Source organism: Lacerta agilis, chromosome 8 (assembly GCF_009819535.1).
Source record: "Lacerta agilis isolate rLacAgi1 chromosome 8, rLacAgi1.pri, whole genome shotgun sequence".
Classification (NCBI taxonomy): domain Eukaryota; kingdom Metazoa; phylum Chordata; class Lepidosauria; order Squamata; family Lacertidae; genus Lacerta; species Lacerta agilis.
The window spans coordinates 15905915-15930113 of record NC_046319.1 but is presented as its reverse complement, the minus strand read 5'-3'; positions in this window follow the sequence as shown (position 1 = coordinate 15930113).

Sequence of the window (24199 nt, the reverse complement as noted above, 5' to 3'; positions counted from 1 at the left end):
TAGGCGTGCCTGGCGTACTCTGGTCCATGGGGTCACGAAGAGTCGGACACGACTGAACGACTGAACAACTGCTTGCCTGAAATCTCTGGCTCAGGAGCAGAGAATGTCTCTGTGTGTTTGTTTGTGTGTGTGTGTGTGTGTGTGATATTTATTACCTCCAAGGAGATCACAACAACCCTGTGGGGTCAGTTAGGCTGAGAGCTTCATAGCCTCATTGAGAGTTGAACCTTGGGCTCCCTAGACCTAGTCTGACACTGAAATTATAAAACGATGGTTGGCATCCGTCTGAGTGCGGCTAAAATTATAATATACAAAATTAGCAACCTTTTTTCTTTTCCGCCTTCACCTGCAAGCAAAGGCCTTCCGCCTTTCCAAACAAAGAAAGAAAGAAAGAAAGAAAAAGAAAAAAAGCCATCCTCATTAAGATCTTGCAACAAGGTGACGCCTTACAAATGCAGACAGCCGTTTTTGGGGCGCTGCAGTTGATCAAGCCTCTCTCATGCGCTATCATGGTTTTGGCTCGCCGGCGATTCCAGAAAGGAACACGTGTCATTTCTTTTGTTAGGGAAGGCTGCATTGCAGGGCAGGGGTGTGTGGGTTTTTCAAAAGAGCAGAGAGTGCCCCACCTGGCCTACATACCTGGCATAGGCCAGAGACAGGTGTTGGGTTTCAAACCGACACAATTGCTGACTCAGAGCTGACACGCACTTGCTTCCCATTGGCTGCTTAGCGGGCCAAGGTGCTGGGGGTGGGGGGAAGCAACGCACCCACAAGCCCCAGCAGGCCGCTATCAAGAAGGAAATGCTCAGGGAGAGAGGAGGATTGGCTTCCGGGCAGGGCTTTGTTAACCCCCTGCTGACCAGGCAAATAGCAAGAACTGTGCTCATATTGACCGGGGAGGGGGGAACCCGTACAATGATCTCGCCCAGGGCTGGCCTGATCCTGAGCTGTTTGCAGCAGATTGATCACAAGAACTCATCAGGAGAGAAGCATCCCCACCAGCTAAACAGAATGCCTGCAGATCAAGACACGGTGAAACGTGGTAGAAAAAGAGAAAGAGATGGCAAGGATAAGCTTAAGTCACGTTTATTATGAGCATTTCATGCTTCTATAGCTCAGTTGGTTAGAGCGTGGTTCTGATAATGCCAAAGTTGCAGGTTTGATCCCCGTAAAGGATAGCTGCATATTCATGCATTGCAGGGGGGGGTTGGGCTAGATGATCCTCAGGGTCCCTTCCAACTCCTCACCCACATAATGACTGATGGTTAAACTGCTGATTTCTGGTTCCTAGTAAATCACAGCCTTTGGGATCTTTTTCACATTGAGAGGGATGCAACATCACCAGCTAGTGATGAGAGAACCTGCCAATTTCACTCTGTTAGTTCCCCATTTTTCCAATCTTAAATTGAGGGTTTCCCAGAGGCATCTGGTTGGCCACTGTGAGAACAGGGTGCCAGTGGCCTCATTTAGCAGGTTCTTCTTATGTTTTTGCTGTGGGTGTCTCCCAGCAAGCATATTTGTATATACAGTGGTACCTTGGCTTACAAATTTAATCCATTCCGGAAGTCGGTTCTTAAACCGAAACCGTTCTTAAACTGAGACGCACTTTCCTTAATGAGGCCTCCCGCTGCGGGTGCCCTTCCACCATTCGGATTCCGTCCTTAGACCGAGGTAAAGTTCGCAAACCGGGACACTACTTCCGGTTTTGCGGAGTTCGTAAACCGAATCATTCTAAAACCACTGTACAGTTTTTACACCTAAACACATTTTTGCCAGCTGCTTCTCCTACTAGAAGGCATTTGTGCATGTTATGTATTCCTTTCCATGCACGTATTTACCTAACACGTGCATTTTTGTAAGCACTGGTTTTTTGGAGAACTACATTGCAAATTTCGGGTGCGTGCGAATTCTGAAGGATGGCTGCATTTTGGCTCCAATATTGTTTGGGAAAGCACAAAATCAACCCACTCGGCATTGAATGCAAAGTGAATAGAAGTCCCCCCCCCCATTCTTATGATCAGAAGGCAAAATTAGAACTCTTAAGTGCGCAGAACAAAAAAAACATTTAAGGTGGAAAAAAATCCAAATGAGGACTGAACATGCTCAGCGGGTACGGAAAGCTAAGTGACTGCTGGAGTGAAGAGAATGGGGGAGGAAAGGAATGAAATGATGTATCCCAGAAGCTGGCATGGGTGCAATCAGCCCAGTTCTGTTGCATGCTCTGCCAATAGCGCCGTTCCAACTTTTAAATGCCTCCTAAAAGTTTCATAGACTCATAGAATTGTAGAGTTGCAAGGGACCCCAAGGGTTCCTTTTCTGTTCTGTAAGGTTTATACAGGCAATTAAAAATACAGCTTTCCACAATTGTTATCTGACTTCTGATTTTGACTTTTTATATGGTTTTTAATGTAAAGTTGTTGTGAACAGCTTTGGTATTTTCTTTATGAATTAATTAGCAGTATATAAACATTTTCAGAAATGAAATAATTCAATGCTGCCTGAACAGGAGCAGTCCACGTTGCAATATTTTTGTCACGGGTTCCACCTGAAAGAGTCTGAGGTTGGATTGCCGTACACTTTACCTGCCAGGAGTCAGTCGTATTGAGTTCAACCTGAGTAGACATGCATAAGTTTACGCCGTAATGGCTGGGAAAGTAGGGGGTTGGATGGACCAGGAGTCTGAGTCAGCTGTGCCTTTTCTTCATTTGATTCCAGTTCCCTTTTTACAAAAAGCCAGACTCACCCAAAACCAGTTCATTGAGACAAGAAGGGTGGGGTGAGGGCAGGAGGAGACAGAAAACTATTGTGGGAACAAATTGTGTTTGGTAAATCATTAACAGTACTTGTGAGCAAGACAGAAATGTGGAGATAACCTCATATAGTCCTCTCTCGTTTTTTTAACATTAACCATGAATGATCCAAAATAAACACAGCATTCCAGTGTTGAAGAAGCATTTGTATTGGTGCTGCTGTTTATCAGGTCTCACACTTTGGCTGCAATCCTCTGAGCACATTTCCCCAGGAGAAAGACCCTCACTGGGACTTCCTTCTGAGTAAACATGCATGGGATTTGGCCACATCGCTCTCTGACCCTCTCACCACAGTAACCTCAGGATGCAAACTTAGGTCACAACCACACCATGAGTTATACCACTTTAACAGCCATGGTCCCCCCCCAAGGAATCCTGGGAAGTGTAGTTTTCTTGCCACAGAGCTAACATGCCCAGCAGTCTTAGCAAACTACAGTCCCCAGGATTCTTTGGGGGGGGGGGGAACCACGACTATTAAAGTGATATGAGTACTTGAGGGCCTTAAATGGGTGGTGTAGGTGACAGAGGGAGCGGCAGCGTGTGGGAATGGTGGGAGGCGCTGCCGCTTGTTACCCCCACACACCACCGTTCGCTCCATTGCCCCGGGAGGACGGAGCGAGTGGCGCTGCTGCTCCCGGGGGACGGAGCGAGTGGCGGCGCGTGGGGGTGACAAGCGGCAGCCCCTCCCGCCACTCCCCACGCTGCCGGTCACCTCGGGAGCAGCAGCGCTGCACAGACGGGGTGCTCGCTCGGCCGTGCGCAGTTGCTCCTGGGGTGACGGAGGGAGCGGCAGCGCTTGGGAATGGCGGGAGGGGCTGCCGCTTGTCACCCCCACGTGCCGCCGCTCGCTCCGTCGCCCCGGGAGCAACAGCGCACGGCCGAGCGAGCACCCCGTCCGTGCAGCACTGCTGCTCCAGAGGTGACCGGCAGCGTGGGGAGTGGCAGGAGAGGCCGCCGCTTGTCACCCCCACCCGCCGCTTGTCACCCCTGTCACCCAGGGCATACCGCGCCCACCGCGCCCCCCTAGCGACGCCCCTGTGAATAGCTACTGAAATTCACCCTTCTCCAAACTTGGCAATGCAGTTCTCCAACTGGTCAATATGCACATAAGTTAGGGGGACGTTTGCTCAAAACTGTATTTTTCATGAAAGTAGCATAAAAACCATAGCTGGGGAAACTGCTTACAAAAATATCTAGGGTATTAGTTAAAACGACACATGAAAAAGTGTTTATTAGGAGAAAATTGCACTAAAATGCTGGTGAATTTTCATGAGGATTTAACCAAAACATAAAACAAAAATGTGAATTGCTGCAGAAATATGGAGAACTGAATTTAAGACTGGAAGAAACTGAGAAACTGAGAAAAGCCAAAACTGAGGGAGCTGCACAGCCTTGTGTATAAGTGGCTGTGCTAGATAGGTCACTATGCAGCTGTGTGCTCTGCAAATAATAATAATAATAATAATAATAATAATAATAATAATAATAATAATAATAATAATTTATTTGTACCCTGCCCATCTGGCTGGGTCTCCCCAGCCACTCTGGGCAGCTTCCAATAAATATTAAAATACATTAAAAACCTAAGAAAAGCCTGGCTGCTGGTTCAGGACACAGGCCCATCTAGTCCAGCATCCTCAAACCAGATGCCCCATGGAGAAGCCTGCAAGCAGGAGCTGACTATTACAATGTTCTCCCCACTTGTGATTCTCAGCAATGGGTATCCAGAGGCAGATTGCCTCCAACAGCCATCTTCAGATCTCCACGGCCAGATTCATGCTGAAATCACAATTCAGGCAGAAGCCAGCCAATCGGCTAGTGCCTCAAATTCTCTCTGTGTGTATATATATTTTTAAAAACCCTCATCGGTGAGCTACACGGCTATGAAATATTGTAGTTACACAGAGTCAGAGAGTTCTTGCTGTTGGGTCTTACACAGTTCTTTTTTGTGGAGCATACTTCTGTTTCTAGAATAAGTTGCACCGGTCTTTGCCAGAGGCACAGACCCACAGAGTTTGGGTGGCCGGATAGGAGACAGGACAGGCCGCCCGTGTCTTTAAATGGTTATGCTGAAGAGGGCATTTTCAGCAGGTGGAGCTGCTCCAAGTCTCTAACCGCTATGCCACACTGCTTCTCAGTTTGTGTGGTTTCAATAACAGCAGGGATTACAAAAATACCAGTACTGAACACAGCATGCATTCTGCTCCTGTTACCCTCGTGCCACTTTCCTTCCTTCCCTCCATTGCCTCCCTGACCCCCAGTATCCAATTTTAGATTGTGAGGTCATTGAGAAAGAGTGCTGTTTTGCTGTAAAGCACATCATATGGGCTGCATCCAGTTAAGTTTTGCTCAGAGCTGACCCATGGAAATTAATGGACCTACGTTAGTCATATTCATTTCAATGGGTCTGCTCTGAGAACAACTCCCATTGGTTAAAACAAACACTTTTCTCGGTCACCTGCGGACTTTCACTATTTTGCTGGAGGTATTCAATCAAAATTAGAGTAGAAATAAAGTGCTCCAGTGCAATGTTTTATTGGTTTTTTTTTCTGGGTAGGACAGTGGTGGAGGAATGCACTTAAAGATGTGGAATAAACATCAACTGATGGGAAGACACAGGGCCTCCCTGTAAACATATCAGGATAAATGTTGCTTGTAACATCCTCGCAAGCAAATCAGAATGAATTATACTGGTTGTTGTTGTTGCCGTTTTATTACCCACCCATCACCCTCAAGTCCCAGGGCGGGTTGCAGCAATTTAAAACACAGCAATAAAAATAGTTTCTTTAAAAAAAACTTACAGTCACAAAAAATAATATATAATTAAAGAAAACAAGAACAGCTAATAAAAGTAACAGAAGTTCATAAATTGCTTATATGATATTTAGATTTCCAATATTTCAACATTATAAATATTCAAGTCCATTTTCTTAAAAGATATTGCTTTTCCCATGCCGTGGGATGCATCCAGTCAGACACCCTCGCAAAGTGTTTTAAAGACTAACTAAAGTCTAATGGTGCAAAGGGATGCCACATCCCCATTTTTGCAAATCTCTTTTGAGAGCATTGTTATTTTTTTACAATCAAGCGGTGAATATGCTATGGATTAAATCACAAAATGCATGCTAGGTTTAAGCCAATAAAGAGCATGCCTTATATCACCATGATACAAGCATTACACTAAAAAAAAAAAAAAAAAAAATCAGGGTGAATGACTATGGTCCTACAACATCCCTCCAAACAAATCAGAACAGATAAAGAGCCAACCTTGTACTGTATAACCTGCATGCAAGCTTTGTGCAAAGCAGATCAGGATGAACGCTCGAGAAACAGGAGCTCTTTGAGCTTTCTGCTTTTAAAATCACATTGCAGGCCCGGTTTAGACCAAACGACAAACGAGAAAGCCTCAAACAACCATCACAAATTACTTCAACACTATGTTCCACAGTAGCACCCTCCCCTTTGCCATTTAAGAGCCCCCCCATGAGATAATTGGCAAATGCAATCTCATGCCATGCCATGAGTGAAGAGCAGGTGAGCCACAGGTAAGGTAGAGGATCTCCTACAGAAACGGACACATGTTCTAGTGACTGTCCCCAATACTTGTGCCACATCAGTCCAACTTTTAAGCAGTGTCTGCCTTCCAAAACTGCTGAGCTCCCTTCCTCCCCTACCTTGGCTGCATCACCCAGGAGAACCACCGTGATCCTCGACCCTTTGCAGAAGCCGTCCAACAATCCCAAGAGACACTTCTGACTCCCTAGCGGCATCCTTTTATACACCCCAAATGACGCAGCGACCAGAGGGGAAACTGCACCGTTAGTTTCATCGCCAGGTGATTTGTCTTAAGACGAAGGGCAGGAAAAACAACAAACAGCCCAAGAGGTCCTGGGAATTCAGGTCCATGCGGGGGGGGGGGGGCTGGAGGATCCGGCATCAGTTCCCACGTTGCTCCTCCACACGCTTCCCCAGTTTCCCAAACTCGCAAGGAATGAAACAATGCAAAGTTCCCTGGATCGTGAAAAGCAGCCTTGCTTAAAAAATAATCAATCTACTACTTACTTAGCCTTTGAAGTGAGGCTTGTTCCGTGAACCGATGGGAGGGGGCAAAGAGAGTTTAAAAAAAAAATCAGCAATGGTTTTTCTTTAGTTAATTGCATCTTTAAAAGTCTTTTTCCAAATATTCACCTTACAGGATGGGTAATATCTTATGAAGCAAAGGCGGAGAGATGGGTGGGGGTGGAGGACAAAGGTATATGCCTTGACGAAGCCTCGGAAAGGGGAGATTTATTCCCACCAAGTGCATTTAAGTGTCTTATCTCAGCCTTGGCTATGCAAGAGAACACTGGTGAAAATCTTTGCCTGGTACTGTTTCACAGGCCAGGAATTTTGCATTGAATAATTTTTAACTTCTACTGTCTAGCAGAGGGAGAAAACACGGCTCTTAGGGTACTATTGGCTTAGAGAGTTTCTGCAAAAAAGGGAGAAAGAGGGGAAAGTGTGTATGTGTGTGTGTGTGTGTGTGTGTGTGTGTGTGTGTTTAGAAAATAGGGGGATTCTTTTAAACCAAAGGGTATGAAGAAGCACTCCTACATACCCACATGGAAAAGAAGTGATTGCCAAAATATTCATTTGATGGTGAAATATGTTTAAGATGTTAGGACGCAAGGCTTTAAGGAAGTCTAAGTTGCACTGTGTTATAACAGCTGTCAATAGCCAGGGATGATTTAAGAGCTTTGATGCAAAAAGGGGGAGCTTTGGGGAACTCGAAGTGTTCTCCAACCCCTCAAAAGAACATTGTCGGGGTCCTATTCACTGTCCATCTAGAATAGGTGTGGGGGACCTTTGGCCCTCCATATGTTGCTGAACTACAACTACCATCACTCCTGGCCATTAGGAGTTGCAGTGGCTGATGGGAGTCATAGCTTAGCAACACTGGAGGGTCATAATATCCCCACACCTGATCTAGGAAGTGGTTTTGGTGCATTTTTAAAAGAGAGGGGTTCAGTTTCATACTGGTGACATGATACACCAGTAGCCAGATGAATGCTGATTCAGGGTGTACAGGGCAGAAATTCCCTCCAGTTCACATTTCCAGGTGGAGCTGGCCAATCTGCACCTTTTGAAACAAATAAGGGAACCAACACACAGCCATCCCTTGAAACTGGCACTTCTCCAGATTTTGAAATGTCGGCCCCTGGCTTCTCCAGGTGAGGCTGGGGAAAACCGCTGTCTGAAAGCCTGGATATTCACCACCAGTCAGTGTAGACAAGAAGTAGTGAATCTTCTTCAGACACATCTGGGGAACCATCCAGGGGAAACAAAACGGGGGCGGGGCCACAAGCCAAAGTGGGTGGAGCAACGAGTTTAAATTTCACCTTTCACACAGTATGCTAATTTCTAGACACACTCACCCACCCTCTCTACTTTCCATCCAAGCAAGCCAGAGCCATTATCACAGTTTGAGGACACATTCCAACCAGGCCAAAATCAGAACGGTCTGGTGTAGGGTCTGGATATGGCCTGGAGAGAGTCCTGAGGAGCAGAAAGAGTCACCTGGGGATGCTGCAATGGACCCCAAGGCCAGAGGATCTCCAATGCTGAGAGAGATGGACTTTGGTCCATCATAGTACAAAGGGAGCTTTCTGCATTCTGATGAAAACTTCTTGTTCACAGGCATTGAATGCCAATGAATTGTAGGGCTTGGGTACTGAGCATGGCAGGCAGGGGCCTCCACTCAATTCCACACACCATGAAGGTCAGTGGATGAGCTTCAGACAGTCACTACCTCTGAGCGTAACCTACCGCGCAAGGCCATTGTGAAGATAAAGTGAGTAGAAGGACCATACATGGTGTCTTCAGCTATGCATGAGTGGGTTGGTGTGCAAGCAACAGGGAAGGACTATGGCCATCACTCACTTCTTGTGGGCTTCCCAGATGCATCTGGTTGGCCACTGATGGAAAGAGGATACTGGTCTGCAGTAGACCACTCAGTCTGGGCTGTTCCTACATTTCTGCATTTCCAGAATAGTGATAGAGGCCAACTTTTTCAGCACCTCCCTTTAGTGTCTCCTCTCAAAACATAATCCCTGAACAAAATGCAACTATTTACATTCAAAACAAGCTTTGGAAAGAGTTGGGATGCCCAGTTTTGCAATATCTCTGACAATCCAAAGACTATTCTCAGTTGGGCCCTGCAGCAACGCCCTGGGACATTCTACTTCCTTGAGGTCACAGTGGAGCTGGCTTTGCTCCCACATGGAAAGCTTAAGGGCTTACGTTGAGAGCAAGGGCTTCAGCAGTGACAATGCAAGCTCTGTTTACTTGTTTCTCTACGGGGGCATTGTGGATGTAACGTTGTTCAGGCAATCAGCAAAAATACAGAAATGAGGACTCTTGCTCATTCCAAGAACCCACATGCATTCATGTACACAGGCTAATGCAGATCTCCCCCTTTGCCATCACCCAACCTATAGCAAGAGCCCATCTCTCCTCACTAAACATATTAGCATTATTTAATCCTCAACAAACGAGCTTCCCAAACTGCTAGTTCCTGTCGTCTGTTAGAATTTGCATCAGATGAAAATTCATGCTTGGCAGAGGGGGAAGAGAGCCATCCTGTTTGGCTGGTAGATCAACATTGTTAGTTAAAGACGGAGGGGAAAAGATGAGGAAGCTTAGCAAAGGAAAGAAAAAAAAACCCACTGTGGCTGACCTTGTTTTGGTCAAAAATGAATCATACTATTTTATTTGATTGGACTTGCAGCTCCATCCACCCCCAGGTCCCACTCAGAAGTGTAACTAACAGAGGGGGAATGGGGTCAGCAGCTTCAGTGAACTAAGAACAAAGGAATGTAAGAAGAGGCAAAGGAGCATCCATCATAGTCCAGCATTCTGGTCTTATGGTGGCCATTCTGATACCCTGACCTCACAGTGGCTAAACAGGTGCATCTGGGAAGCCCACAAGCATGGCATAAAGGCAAGAGCCTCCTCCAACTCTGAAGCTGGAACCAGCCCATCTCATACCCTCCAACATTCCTCAGATGAAAAAGGGACATTTCCCACTCCTCTCAGCTGACCCTCTTCGATCCCCACCCTTTTTTTGTCGTCCACCCCACTCTCCTGCACAACACAGAGCATTTCCTTGAGAAAACCCCTTAATCCTGATTTCATGTCATTTTATTCTTTGGTAGATTAAAACACACACACCCCAATACATAAATTTTAGAAAGGGGCAAGATTAAACTTTTTAAAAAAAAATAAACTAGACTCCTTGCGCTCCACTCTGCTCCCTCTTTCTTCCCACCCAGGGCAGCCCTGCCCTCTGCCTGCCCCTCGGAGCTGGAGTGTCACATGGGGTGGCCTTGGTGGTGGCTGCCTCTCCTCCTCCTTGCCCGCTCTTCAGCATCCACTATGAGCTTCCCAAGGGAGGGGGCTGGCAGCAGCGGCTGTGGAAACGCCATGGAGAGGCAACAGGATGCTCCCTCACCGCTGTTGCCGCCGCTGCATGGGCCAAGCGCCGGCTCATCCTCTTCTCCGAGCTCAGCGGCAGCAGCACTAGCAGGGGAAATAGGGACGTTCTGGGATCAAATCAGAAGCCATGGTGGGGGTTTTTTTTGTAATTCCAGGACTGTCCCTAGAAAATCAGGACACTTGAAGGGTATGCCATCTAGTCCTGGAGTCTGTTCTCACAGTGGCCAACCAGATGTCTATCTATGGGACGTCCACAAGCAGGACATGACTGCAACAGCAACTCTCCCCACCTGCAGTCCCCAACAACTGGAATTCAGGGGCATTCACTGGCTCTGACAGCGGAGGTGGAATATAGCCACCAAAGCTTTAAATGAAGCAGTATGCCCACACTGAAATGTCTGCAGGCACACAGTCTTGAAAGTGGGATCACATATGAACTCCCGTATAGCATAATGAGCACAAATAATCATGAATGCACAATCCAAAAGATGTATGAAGGGGACATTGCCAGAATGCCATGAAACCTTTGTGCAAAGAGATCTAGAGGTATTCCCAATGAACAGGGCTTCTGGAAGAGCCCCTTGGCTTCTCCATTAATGGCCTCGCCATGTCTTGCCGAGGGAGAACATCATCATATTGCCCAACATGGCAGAATGATTCACAACATTACTATCTTCCAGTCTAACCTACAGGGATGAAGCCACACTGAATGAGATGAGAAGTTGTGGGACAAAGAAAATTGCTGTTGAAATGATTCATCTCTGCAATATTGTTCTGGATGCCTGTGGGCTGTGCACGAGCTATTAAGTCTGCCCATGTCCTACCACTGCGGAGGACTTAGCCAGGGAAAGTATCAGAGGGTGTGAAAGTTATAAACAGTGTCTGGAGGACCTGGGATATTTCAGTAGGGGTGAGGAGAGTCCTCCATCACACACTCACTCCCCCTCCAGAAACACCAGTCAGGAAAGGGCTCTCTCAAAGAAGAGCAAAGGGTAGTTGTGACTAAGGATGTCAGAGAAATGCAGCAGGAACAGAAATGTGAGTAGAAATTCCCACCATTTGCACGGCTGTCAGAGGTCGGGAGCAGAAACCAGGCAAACCATCACAAGCAGGATTCGCTGTTGCTGTTTTCTTAGTCTGCAAATGTTACATAAATAATTATGTCTCTTATTATGTTGCTTTTGACATTTCCCTCCCATTTGAATTAATTATGTAATTAGGTAACTTTCATCCATAGCAGATAATGAGGCGAATAATGTAGGTCAGGGGTCAGCAAACTTTTTCAGCAGGGGGCCAGTCCAATGTCCCCCAGACCTTGTGCAGGGCTGGACTACATTTGGGGGGGGGAATGAATTCCTATGCCCCACAAATAACCCAGAGATGCATCTTAAATAAAAGCACACATTCTACTCATGTAAAAACACCAGACAGGTCCCACAAATAACCCAGAGATGCATTTTAAATAAAAGGACACATTCTACTCAAGTAAAAACATGCTGATACCTGGACCATCCGCGGGCCGGATTTAGAAGGCGATTGGACCGGATCCAGCCCCCAGGCATTAGTTTGCCTACCCATGATGTAGATGTTAGCTGAAGCCAAACTGCATCGAAAGGGAAACAGCACTGATTGAGGCAAACCCAGGACGGAATGGAAATAGATTCTCAAGACAGATAAAAGGAAGTCCTTCATGTAGCACAGGCACGTCCAACAGGTAGATCGTGATCTACCAGTAGATCACTGGACATCTGTAGTAGATCACTTGTAGATCACTGGCTCCCCCCAAAGAAGCTCAGCATTCTAGCCCTGCAGCCCATAAAAACGGTGCTGTCCTCCTCCCTAAAAGAAGCACAACAACTTTGACCTGAACCCCTAAAAACGGGCCCTCCTCCTTAATAATAATAATAAAAAAAGCTCAACAACTTTGTTCACTGCCAGTCTTTAACTGTCTCTTGGGAGTTGGCCACCCCTGATGTAGCACATAGTTAAATTTGCTTGCACAGGAGGCAGAGATGTCCACTGACTTGGATGGCTTTAAAGGAGGATGAGACAAATTCATGGAGGAGAAAGCGATCAGTGGCTATTAGCCATGACAGCTATGACTTGCTTCCACAAACAGTCAGTAATGCTTCTGAATACCAGTTGCTGAAAATTGCAGAAGGAGAGGGTGCCCTTCTGCTCAGGAGTTCTGCTTGAGGGTTTCCCACAGACACCCAGCTGGCCATTGTGAGAATAAGATGCTGGCCTAGATGCTTGAACCAGCAGAGCTCCTCTTACGTTTTTATCTTTGTACAGTTGGCTTTCTATACACATTCACACCCATCCCTCTCTGTCCTTCATGCATTCAAGCAAGAGACATTCTCAGAGGATGCTAGACTAAAGGGGTCATTGGCCTGATCCAGCAGGTTCATCTTCTGTTCTTCTGATTGCTGCCCTCTTACATCCCTAGCTGTGACATCAGCGGGCAAAAGATGAATTGTTTCATTCTGCCCTCCCCCCCCCATGTGCACCTCTGGAAACCCCAAGTGCTAAAATAACCATGCTGTAGATTTTAGAACTCCCCCCCCCCACACACCATTTGGGGAGCATTTTGCTAGGAATAACTATTATTCGCTCGCTAGAAAGATCAAAGGAAGAGCCTTTGCTAAAGAAAGGCATTTTCTTTTCTTCTTGCTCTTTGACTCTTGAAAAGTGTTTGGCTTCCCATAAAACGAAGCAGACAAACAGAGGTTGATTATGTGTTTAGCGCTGCTATTGTCACATTCCAATAACACAATGCAGACCCTTTCCTCTATTTTTAAATGTACAGGGGTGAAATGCTCAAAGCAGGGGAACCACAGAATGCAGTCAGAGAGTGGCAATTTTTTAAAAAGCTGCATGGTGGGAGTTTCCATCCCCTAGTGGGGGAAAGTGAAAATTCAGCAGAAGCTAAATGTTTCTTGGGGAGAGGAAGGTCATAGAATCAATCATAGAATTATAGAATCATAGAGTTGGAAGAGACCACAAGGGCCATCCAGTCCAACCCCCTGCCAAGCAGGAAACACCATCAAAGGTGGGTCAGAAGATTCCTTAGCATCGCACCTTCCAAATTAGACACAAAAGCACCTCTGTATCCAGTTAGGTTTTACAAAGTAAACCTATTTATTACTAGCATTGGCTACTGCCTAAGAATGGCCTTCTGCCAGATCTGGGATTTGGAGTTGCAATACACCCCAGTGAAAGCAACTGCTGCACAGTGGGTAAGAGTGTCGGACTAGGACCTGGGAGACCAGAGTTTAAATCCACACTCAGGCATATGAAGCCCACTGGGTCACCTCACACCAGTCACGATCTCTCAGCCTAACCTACCTCGCAGGGTTGTTGAGAGGATTGAGTGGAGGGGCAGGAGAAGCATATACAGCACCAAGAGGTCCTTGTAGGAAAGATGGAATACAAAAGGAAGAAATGAATGAATGAGGACACCACTCATGTTCAGTGGATTCAGGCCATTACTGAAGCAAGACAATAATCCAGCACATCAAGTGCCACACCAGCAAATGTAAAGGATTGCTGTGTGTCATTAGCATATTGTATATTACGTGGGTCAATATTAGCAACATCTCCCAATCCAGTTAGTTTCCTAGGGCAGAGGTTTTCAACCTTTTTGAGTCCACGGCTCCCTTGACCAACTATATTCTTCCTGCGGCAACGCTGTGGGGCTCAGGACTCCACTTATGTCACCCCTTGCCTGCAGAGATGGCAGCCCCTCACCCCTTTTCCAACACCCTCCCTTGTGGAGTGTTCCTTCAGCCTCCTCTCCTTGAGAGTCCTCTGGGCAGCCACTGCTGCTGCCCTTGGTCTCTCAGCTGCCCCAAAGAGAGATGCCTCCTCACACTGCCCCACAGGGGCCTGAGACTTGCCTGTCCATTCCCAACAGCAAGGGCTGGCTGGGCTCCCTCACCCACTTGCTTGCTTCCTCCGGGGCTGCCTCAGTTCCTGGCAACCAGCACCCCCTGGCCAGCCCCAGAGGCACCATTCGCCTGGGGAGCTTGTACCCAGGGCTGCTGCAAGAAACAGCTGTACAAGTCCTTGGGAGGCAGACGCAGGAGGAGGGAGGGAAGGAAAGAGGGACAAAGGCCAGTGTTGCCCACGGCACCCCTGACCATCGTTCAAGGCACCCCAGGGTATCATGGTACACTGGTTGAAAACCACTGCCCTAGAGCCTTCATGAGAACGTGGAGCTAGTAAATTCCCTTTGGCGAACCTATGGCACGTGTGCCAGAGGGGGCACTCAGAGCCCTCTCTGTGGGCACGCGCACCATTGCCCCAGCACAGAGCCGGCAGAACTTGAGGGCAGCATGTTGAGTCCTCGACTCAACTTGTGTCCGAGTAGAAGCGCCTCGGATGAGGCATCAGGGGTGTGTGTGTGCAAAATGGAGCCACAACCTCCAGGGCGCGTGCTTTCCCTTGGGGAGCCTCTGCTGTGGGTGGGGAGGGCACAGCACTATGCACATGCCCAGAAGCACGCTGCCGCGTTGGTGGGCCACCGAGAGTTCCGAGCAGCCACCTTCCTCCTGCTGCTACTGCAAGATTGAGGCTTTTTGCTCCCTAGCTGAGCTGCCCGATCCCACTCCTAGTTGCGTCCAAGCAATGCCCGGGTTCCAAGTAGTTTGAGAACTAAGCTGTTCGAAAACCAAGGTACCACTGTAATGCTCCACTCTCTCCACATGGATGTGCCAATCTCCCCTTCTAAACTAAAACCTCAGTATTCAGGTTAAATTGCCGTGTTGGCACTTTATGAGTGGGTTTTGGGTTGCAGTTTGGACACTTGGTCTCTAAAAGGTTCGCTATCACTGTCCTATATTATTATTATTATTTCTTAGAATTCCTGGGCAGCAGTGGGTACAAGGCTGGTAGTGTTTTATAACCCCTAATGCCCACATGTTGGGCTTATCTTGCTTCTGATAAGATAGAAGACAGTGAGAAAATATCGTTAAATGTAGAGATTGGTGTGTGTGCCATTAACGAATCTGCCCTTCGTAGCACGGTTAGCAAATAGAGGAAGCCATAATGAGCTGGCAACTGAGATCTGTGACCTTTGGCCTTTCTTGGTCCCAATTGTTAAAGTCTTTCTTCTTTTTAAGGAAAAAAAAATATTTTTGCAGTGCATCTATATGTACTGAACTAGCTTTGTGGCTGGTGTGATATACATCAGGGATTGTTAACACTTTTGAATTGATGACAAAGTGCTGTCAGAATCAACCAAGACTTGAAAGAAAAAAATCTGGATTAGACCAGAAAGTTTCAATTTTTGCTCTCCTTATCAGTAGCTCTGGGGCAAAGGAGCCCCAGGCTAAAGCAGGTTCCTCCCCTGTCCTGCCAGGTGCTATATTCTGCTCCAACCAGGCACCAGTGGGCTCTTTGCCATCCTACTAGTCTCACCCCCTGATCCACTAGGCACCACCCCTTGGCTCCCAGGCTCCACCCACAACTGCTCATGGTCTGAGCTTCAGTATTGCTAGCTCTCTTAACCACATGTGGTTGGAGACTGGCCCCCCTGGTGCTGAGCTCATACCCTCCAAAATTTGTCCAATGAAAACAGGGACATCCCATTCCATAATGATAATATTACTCCTGATATCCCACACATCTTATTTGGTTGCCCCAGCACTCTGAGCAGCTTCCAACATATATAAAAATATAATAAAACATTTAAAAACTTCCCCATACAGGATTCCCTTCAGATGGCTCGGGGGTCAGATCCTCTCCAACATTTCTCTGATGAAAATAGGGACATCCTAAGGAAAAGCAGGACATTCCGGGATCAAAGCAGAAACCGGGCGGCTTTGCTAAATCAGGGACGTCCCTGGAAAATAGGGACACTTGGAGGGTCTGTGAGCTCTTCACAGGAAGCAGTGCTGTCCGCTTCAGTTGCTAGTGTATTGCCATCTCCAGACAGCCCAGATGTTAAAATAATAATAATAATAATAATTTTATTTATACCTCACCCTTCCCAGCCAAAAAACCGGGCTCAGGGCGGTTCTCCTTAATATACACTAGCTATTAGGGAGAAGCTGGAACTGTCAATTTTGGTCACTCTCCACTTCTCATTTTCCAACTCTAAGTTTGGTTCTCCATATAAACACATCTTTGTGTGCAAATATTGCCTATTATACACATTTTTGTAAAGCAATTTTCTTTTTCGTACATTGTTTTCACTCATACGTGCATTTTTCTGCTCACTATATACTGAGGGATGCATTTTTGCACACCTTACTTGTGTGGAAAACTGGAGTGCAAAGTTCAGAGAAGTGAAAATTTTGAAAGATGGCTGTGCTTTGGTCTCTGTCCTGTTTCAGAAAGCGCAAATGAAGTAGATTCATATTTAAATACAAAGCGGGTTGACTTTTTCTCTCATCCTTTGGACTATTTATTCTCACAGGTCAAGCCTGTGTGATTCCTTCCATTGTGACCTTCCCTGTCCGGCAAGTAACCATATCCTACTATTCAAACAAAATCTACCCTTCCTGTTGCTTACGTGCATTATTTACTTACTGCATTCCTAGCCCACATTTTTGCTCCAGGAAGCTTGAGGTGGTGTACATGGCTCTTCCCCTCCTCACTTAATCCCCACAACAACCCTATGAGGTAGGCAAGACTGAGAGGCAGTGACTGATCCAAGGTTACCCGGTGAGCTTCCTGGCCGAGTGGGGATTTGAACCCTTGTCACCCAGGTTCTTGGTCCAACACTCTAACCACAACACCACAGTATATATGAAATGCTTGAGAACCCCAAATCTGCAGTATAATTACTAAGCATTACAGTATTTATCGGGCTCTCCCTTGCATTCAACTTTCTTTTCTTTTCTATTAAGGCAAATGTGCTCTGCACTCTAGCACCCCCAAGTGTGCAGTTGTGCATCCTGAACCTCCAACAGGTGCGGGTGTGGAGACTATCGAAGGAAGTCATTATGGGGAGGGGGAATCGAATGGGAACCTTTGATAACTGACCTCGGCGGAGTGTCAGGAGGGCAGCAATTGACCCGGCAACATGAAAGCACACAGGCCCTCGAGGGAATACAGGCCATGTCATGGTTCGTTGGCCTCCTCCCATCAGCTGACAAAGATAAAGCAAACAACTCTCGGAAGCGCTCGGCGTGGGATCAAATCCATCCGCAAAAGCTACGCTTGAGTGTTCCCACCGGAGGGCCATTACTGTCTAGCGGCATCAAGCTCCCTTGCAGATGATGAAGCCGCAGTAAGCAAGACGAGTGCAGGAACACAGGAAGCTGGCTTAAACAGACCACATGTCCATCTAGCTCAATATTTCATGCACTGAATGGCAGCAGCTCTCCTGGGTTTCAGGTGCCAGAGGTGGAACCTGGGACGTTCTACTTAATCATCCAGGGCTCCTTTACCTTTACCTTTTACCTTTTATTTTTACTCTGACTGATAAAAACAGAAATAGGGAACCCGTGACTCTTCTTTTTCCATATAGAAAATTACTTTTGTTACTCAACCATCATACAGTATTCCAGTTCAACAAAACTAGCGACTTCCCAGCATCAATGTTCATAAACCAAATTACAAACAATTGCACTTTAAGGTTCAGTCTTATCTAATTTCATCCTCTCTAACATGTTTCTTAATATATTCTGCTGTTTTCTTACACTTCAATCCCTGCTGTGGTCTTCGCATATGGGGGATAATTTTTTATGTAACTAGAAAGGGTTTCCCTTCTTCTTTAAAAGATTCTAAATTTGTATCGTTTATCAGTGCTGTCAATTTTGCCATCTCTGCATATTCCAAGATTTTCATCAACCCATTCTTCCTTTGAGGGTGTTCTCTCCTCCTTCCATTTCTGAGCGTAGAGAATCCTTGCTGCTGAAGTCACATACATAAATACTGTTGAGATTGTCTTTAGGATTTTGCTGTCTAGTATCCCCAGCAGAAAGGATTCTGGCCTCTTGGGGAAAAGTCACTTAGTTTTTTGTCTTAATGTCAAGATTTATCATGTCCTGTGGCTCTTCTGATATTGTTGGTCTCCAAGTCCAATCCAGTCCCCAGCCAGGGTGAATGGGAGTTTGTAGTCCAACAGCACTGGAAAGACACAGGTTCCCCCATGCTTGAAAAGGTAAAGGTAAAGGACCCCTGACAGTTGCACCGCAAATGTGAACACCTTGCAGCCGGTTGCATGTGACCTGGGCCTCATTGTTATGTGCCTCCCTCTTGCATCCTGAAGCTGCCTCCATTATCCTGCCCCATCAGACAGGAACTTCCCAAATTTCACTATTTTCAGGTGGGATTCCATCACATATTAGCAAATTCAGGTTGTGCTGAGTCTGAGCAGAGTTGGAGCTCATGCCCCACAAAACAAACCCTCAAAGATCTGACTTTCTGTGATAAGGAAAGTAAGGGAGAAATGCACTGGAGAGTGGGGAATCATGCTTGCTTGGCGCAGCATCGTCTAATGCCCCTGCAAACATAGCAGGATGAACATTCAATGAACAAGTTCCATCCTTCCATTGTTAGTTTCCTCCTTCTCCCCCCCCCCCATGGCTTTTTAAGTGGCCCGCCCCCTTTATATATAATTTCAAAAGAAATAGAGGAGGGAGAGGAAGCAGGGAGGAGATAGTTAGTATTTTGCCTAATAGAAAATAGGGAGTTTCCTCTATACTTTTCAATTTGATCTTGCAATCCTCCAGAGTCTACAGGATTGAGAGATCAAATGTGATTGAACACAGGAAATCCAGGCTTTGGGTCAGCTTAGCTTTCATTTCCAGCACCTACTGATGTTTCTGCTTCTTTCTTCCCTTCTCTTCTCATATTTGCCTTCTCTCTCCCACACACACTTTCAACCAACCCAGGGGGGGGGGGGTCCCTAGCGTGTGTTGAGCCAACTAGATAAGTAACTTTTCTTAGGTCAATTTGCCAGAACAACCTGACAACCTGCAGCAATTAAAACACAGAAATCTACCTCCCTTCTTCCAGCTTTTGGCCCAATTTAGAGGGTAAATATTTGTCTCTCGGCATAAGGACATTTAGTCTGAAAGAAAGCTAACAAGGAACAGCTTTCTTTTAAGCAAAGAATTACATGGCACTGTAAGTTATTAATAATGTTTTTAATTACATTTTAAAAATGAAACAAAACACACCTGTCCTGTAAGAAGCTCAGAGCAACATACAAATTTATCTGCCCCTTGTTCTTTGTTTCATCCTCAAAGCAACACTGTGTGGTGGAGTTTGTTTGTTTTTTTAATGCATTTTTATTCCACTCTGCAGTAAAGGCAGTGGTTGCATGTAAGATCGAGGAAAAACAAACCAGTCTATGCCTGAAAACTTACCAATGTAAGACACTAAAGGAAAAGGTGATGAGGAGGGAAGAGGAAAATGAGCACAAACAGATTTGTAACACTGGATTTTAGGAAAGCCTGTTTTGATCTGCCAGAGATGCTGTACTTGTGTCCTGCACTGCAGTACTGCATTGAACAGCAGCACTCTCCTCTTTGGCTCCCCAGCGACTGGTATTCAGAGGCATGCTGCCTTGATCCCAGAGGTGGTATGTACTAGTCATCAGGACATGATCTTGCTTAATCCCCTTTTCAAGCCATCACTACACATTGTGGTTGTGGATTCTCTGCACTGTGTGAATTCCTTCCTTTTGGTTATCCTGAAACTTCCAACCTTCAATTTGAATGGATGACTGCACTGGATTCTAGTATTTTGAGAGAGGGAAAGAAAACCTCTCTCTATGCACTTTATTGACACTGCACAATTTTAGACATCTCTATCACGTCCCCCCACACCATTCACCTTTTCCTCTAAATTAAAAAAGCTCCCACCCCCGCCATTTCTTTTTTTGCAGTTGCTCCATCTCCTTAATCATGATCACTAATGAGAAAACAGATGCCCACAATGGAGAAGCAATCAGTTTCCTGAACAGCAGCTCAAAAAACTCAACAGCTAAAGTAAATAAAAAAACAATAACACCAGGCTGATAGCAGAAGAAACTATCTGCAAGTCCTCACATGGTATAAACCTTCTCGAATCAACCAGATAAATAGTAACTAATGCAGGAAATTGGTAATCTAGTATAATACAAGCAATTATGTGAACTTTTGTTAATTATATTAGATGCTATTGGGGTAGAGCTAGTGGTGGTGTAGTGATTAGAGTGTTGAACTAGGACTTTGGTGACCAGGGTTCGAATCCCCACTCAGCCATGGAGCTCACTGGGTCACCTAGGGCCAGTCACAGCCTCTCAGCCTCACCTACCTCACAAGGCTGTTGTGGGGATTAAATGAGAAGGGGGGAAGAACCATGTACACTATCTCGTTTCTTGGAGGAGAAAGGTAGGATATAAATGGAAAAATGTATTAAATGTTATTTTTGTGATATTTATTTTTGTAATTGCAAGTTTTAAAATGGCCTTTAAAATGTATTTTAAATTGGTGTGACCCACCCTGGGACCTTAGGGGGAAGGGCAGGTAGTTCATCACCCTCATCCTCATCTTCATCACAGAATTGTAGAACTGGAAGGGACCACGTGGGTCATCTAGTCCAACCCCCGGCAATGCAGGACTCTTTTTGCCCAGCGTGGGGCTCGAACCAATGACCCTGAAATTAAGAGTCTCATGCTCTACAGACTGAGCATCATCATCATCATTTGGGTTGCCCTTTTTCTGAACCTTTTCCAGGTTTTTGAGGTGTAATGACCAGAACTGTACGCACCATTCTAAGGGTAGTTGAACCATAAATGACAAGGGGGGGAGGAGGAAACCACAAGTATCTTCAAATCTGTTTCTCAACATGTTTTCAAGAAGCATACTTGTGTGGTTAGGTGTTGAGTTTTGATGGGATCTCTTCACATCCTGTTACCCTGCAGCATCCCCAGCAAAGTCCTGCCTTTCTCGGCCTTTGCCTTCCAGAAAGAACTCGGTGAACTACTGTTTTGGCTGGAATTCAAGAGAACTCTCATGTCAGTCGGAAGAGTGCAAAGGGTGTGTGCTAGCAGCCCTCAATCTTCAGTTGCCAAGAACCAGTTGGGGGAAGAAGGAAAAATTAGTCATTCAACGGGGACCAAACGTGAGATACAAATACTGTGATTAACAAAGCACAGATTTAATTTTGGCTGCAAAATGTTTCCTAATCTGCCTTTGTCAGCTGGTCTGGAGGCAGATGCGCCATCAGTGTGCAGGATGCTCAAACAAAGTACAGTGGTACCTTGGTTGTTGAATTTAATCCGTTCCGGGAGTCCATTTGACTCCCGGAACTGATCGAAAACCAAGGTGCGGCTTCCGATTGGCTGCAGGAGCTTCCTACATTCAAGCGGAAGCCGCGTTGGACATTTGGCTTCCAAAAAAGCATTTGCAAACCGGAACACTGACTTCCGGGTTTGTGGCGTTCGGGAGCCGATTTGTTCGGGAGCTAAGCCGTTCAACTATGAAGGTACCACTGTACAAGGAGACAGGTCCCTCTAGAAATGACTTCAATATACAGGCAGGGTGAAATGGAAAGGAGTGGGTGTAGGTTATGGAAGTGGCCTCCAGTTTGCAAAAAGAGTGAAACAGCAGAGAGGGTTGGTGGTGGCTGTTGCTTTGGCAAAGTGGTTATGGTTTTGGAAGGACGAGCTATCTAGCAACTCACATTTAGCAGAGCTGCTGCCAAATTCACAACCCAAAGGAGGTTGGGTTTTGCAAAGCTTGTAGAGGAGCCGGCTCCTCATGCTCTTTACTAGAATGTAGCAAGTTTATCTATTGTGAAACTGTTACCGGTACTTGCCTGATCTGAAGAACTTGCGTAGCCAAAGATTGTGCAGGTGAATGAGCCCTACCTCCTTCCCAGTCGGAGGCAGTGTGGTACACAAGCTGGCTAGTAGTTCCTTGACCAGGAACTGGGGACGTTGCAGAAATCTAATGGAAACGGAAGAGGAAACTGCTGCAGTTTGCATGTTCATCTGCAGTCAGGAATGGAAACCAGTGAGGTGCTCATGATTGGTAGTCGTTCACATTACTGCTGTGGATTTTTTTTTAAGTCCTAAAACAATAATTAGTGACCTTTGTTTACATTGTTTTGACATTTCCTTTGCATGTTGTGTAACTCACATGACTATTTATATAAGTTATGGAACATAGTTACAAAAGCTACATCACTAAGGTTAAACAGTGGACAGTGACATGGATAGCATGCTATTTGGTGGAAACTGAACTGCAGCAAAATGGAAACAGCACTGGCTGTGACGAATACAAATTGGAAGGGAAACAGTCGCCTTCTTACAGATCAAAGGCTCATCTAACCTAGGGCTCCCCCCTTTTTTTCTTTTTTGCATTTTGAGGTGTCATGGTTTTTACTTTTTGAAATATGGCAACGCTATCTAACCCAGGATCCTGTTCTCACAGTGGACAATCAGATGCCTCTGGGAAGCCCACAAGCAGGACCTGAATCCAACAGAAACACTCCCTACCTGTGATTCCCAGCAACTGGTATTCAAAGGCATACTGCCTCCAACAGTGGAGATGAAGTATAGCCATCATGGGTAGTAGTCACTGATAGCCTTATCCTCCATGAATGCATCTAAATCCTCTTTCAAAACCATCGAAGCCAAGGCAGTGCCCATCGCAGCATCTTGTGCTAGTGTAGTCCATTGTTTAGCTATGCACTGTGTGGCCCGTTTTACATGATGAACTGCTTGCATATACATTTTCTCTTCAACAATTACCTTTATAGGAGAGAACATAGAAAGACCCTGGCTGGATCAGCCCTAAGGCCCACCAAGTCCAGCATCCTATTCTCACAGTGGCCAAGCAGATTTCTGTGGTTAAAAGCGGTAGACTCGTAATCTGGGGAACCGGGTTCGCGTCTCCACTCCTCCACATGCAGCTGCTGGGTGACCTTGGGCTAGTCACACTTCTTTGAAGTCTCTCAGCCCCACTCACCTCACAGAGTGTTTGTTGTGGGGGAGGAAGGGAAAGGAGAATGTTAGCCGCTTTGAGACTCCTTCGGGTAGTGAAAAGCGGGATATCTAATCCAAACTCTTCTTCTTCTTCTTCTTCTTCTTTGAAGCCCCCAGACAGGACCTGAGCACAAGAGCACTCTCTTCACTTGTGTTTCCAAGCAACTGCTATCCAGAGGCATCCTGCCTCCAACAGTGAAGGGAGGAAGCAGAAAACCAACCAAAGAAAGTGGGGTAGCACCACAGAGAAGCAGGGTGTGCAAACTCCAGGTGCAAAAAATGTGGTTTAATTCTACATCCAATCATTGGGGGGGGGAATACTTCCTTGGGGGCATGTTTTCAGCAACAATTCTCTGCTGCAAGGGACACCACAGTCACTACAGCATCCCTCTGTGGTTGAAAACTGATGCTAGAGAAATATGCCCCTGAAAAAGAATTTCCTACAAAAATGTGTCAGGCCTGATATAAACCATGTGTGCTTCCAGATGGAGGCTTTAATATTTTAAGTGGGTCATTAAGATATCACAAACGGGTTATTGGACACAGTTTTTTTTGTTAGTTTTTTTTGCTTTTTACGTAACTGATTTTTTTTCCTTGCAGAAAGGGTATTTCTGAATATACATGCATGGTGGACGTGTGTCAAGGTATCGGTACTCTGGCATCAAGTTTTCAATGAAATCGAAAAAATCTATCAGGAAGACACCACAGAGCTTGCTCTACTAAATTTATTTATAGTTGATAATATAGACTTGATTGAGAAATATCCTGGTAGGATATTTATGGATAGCTGTGCGGATGACTATTGTCATTTCGGAAGGATCTTAAAGGAACTCATTTAACAGCACAACAGCAGAAAAGCATGCAAGTAAACCAAAAACAGCTAGGGGAAATAAACACAGAGGCACGTTTGTGGGAAACTGTTGGAGCTTTATTGCTTACACAAATATTTCAGACAACAAAAGGAAAGTCTCTAGGGTGCATTCAA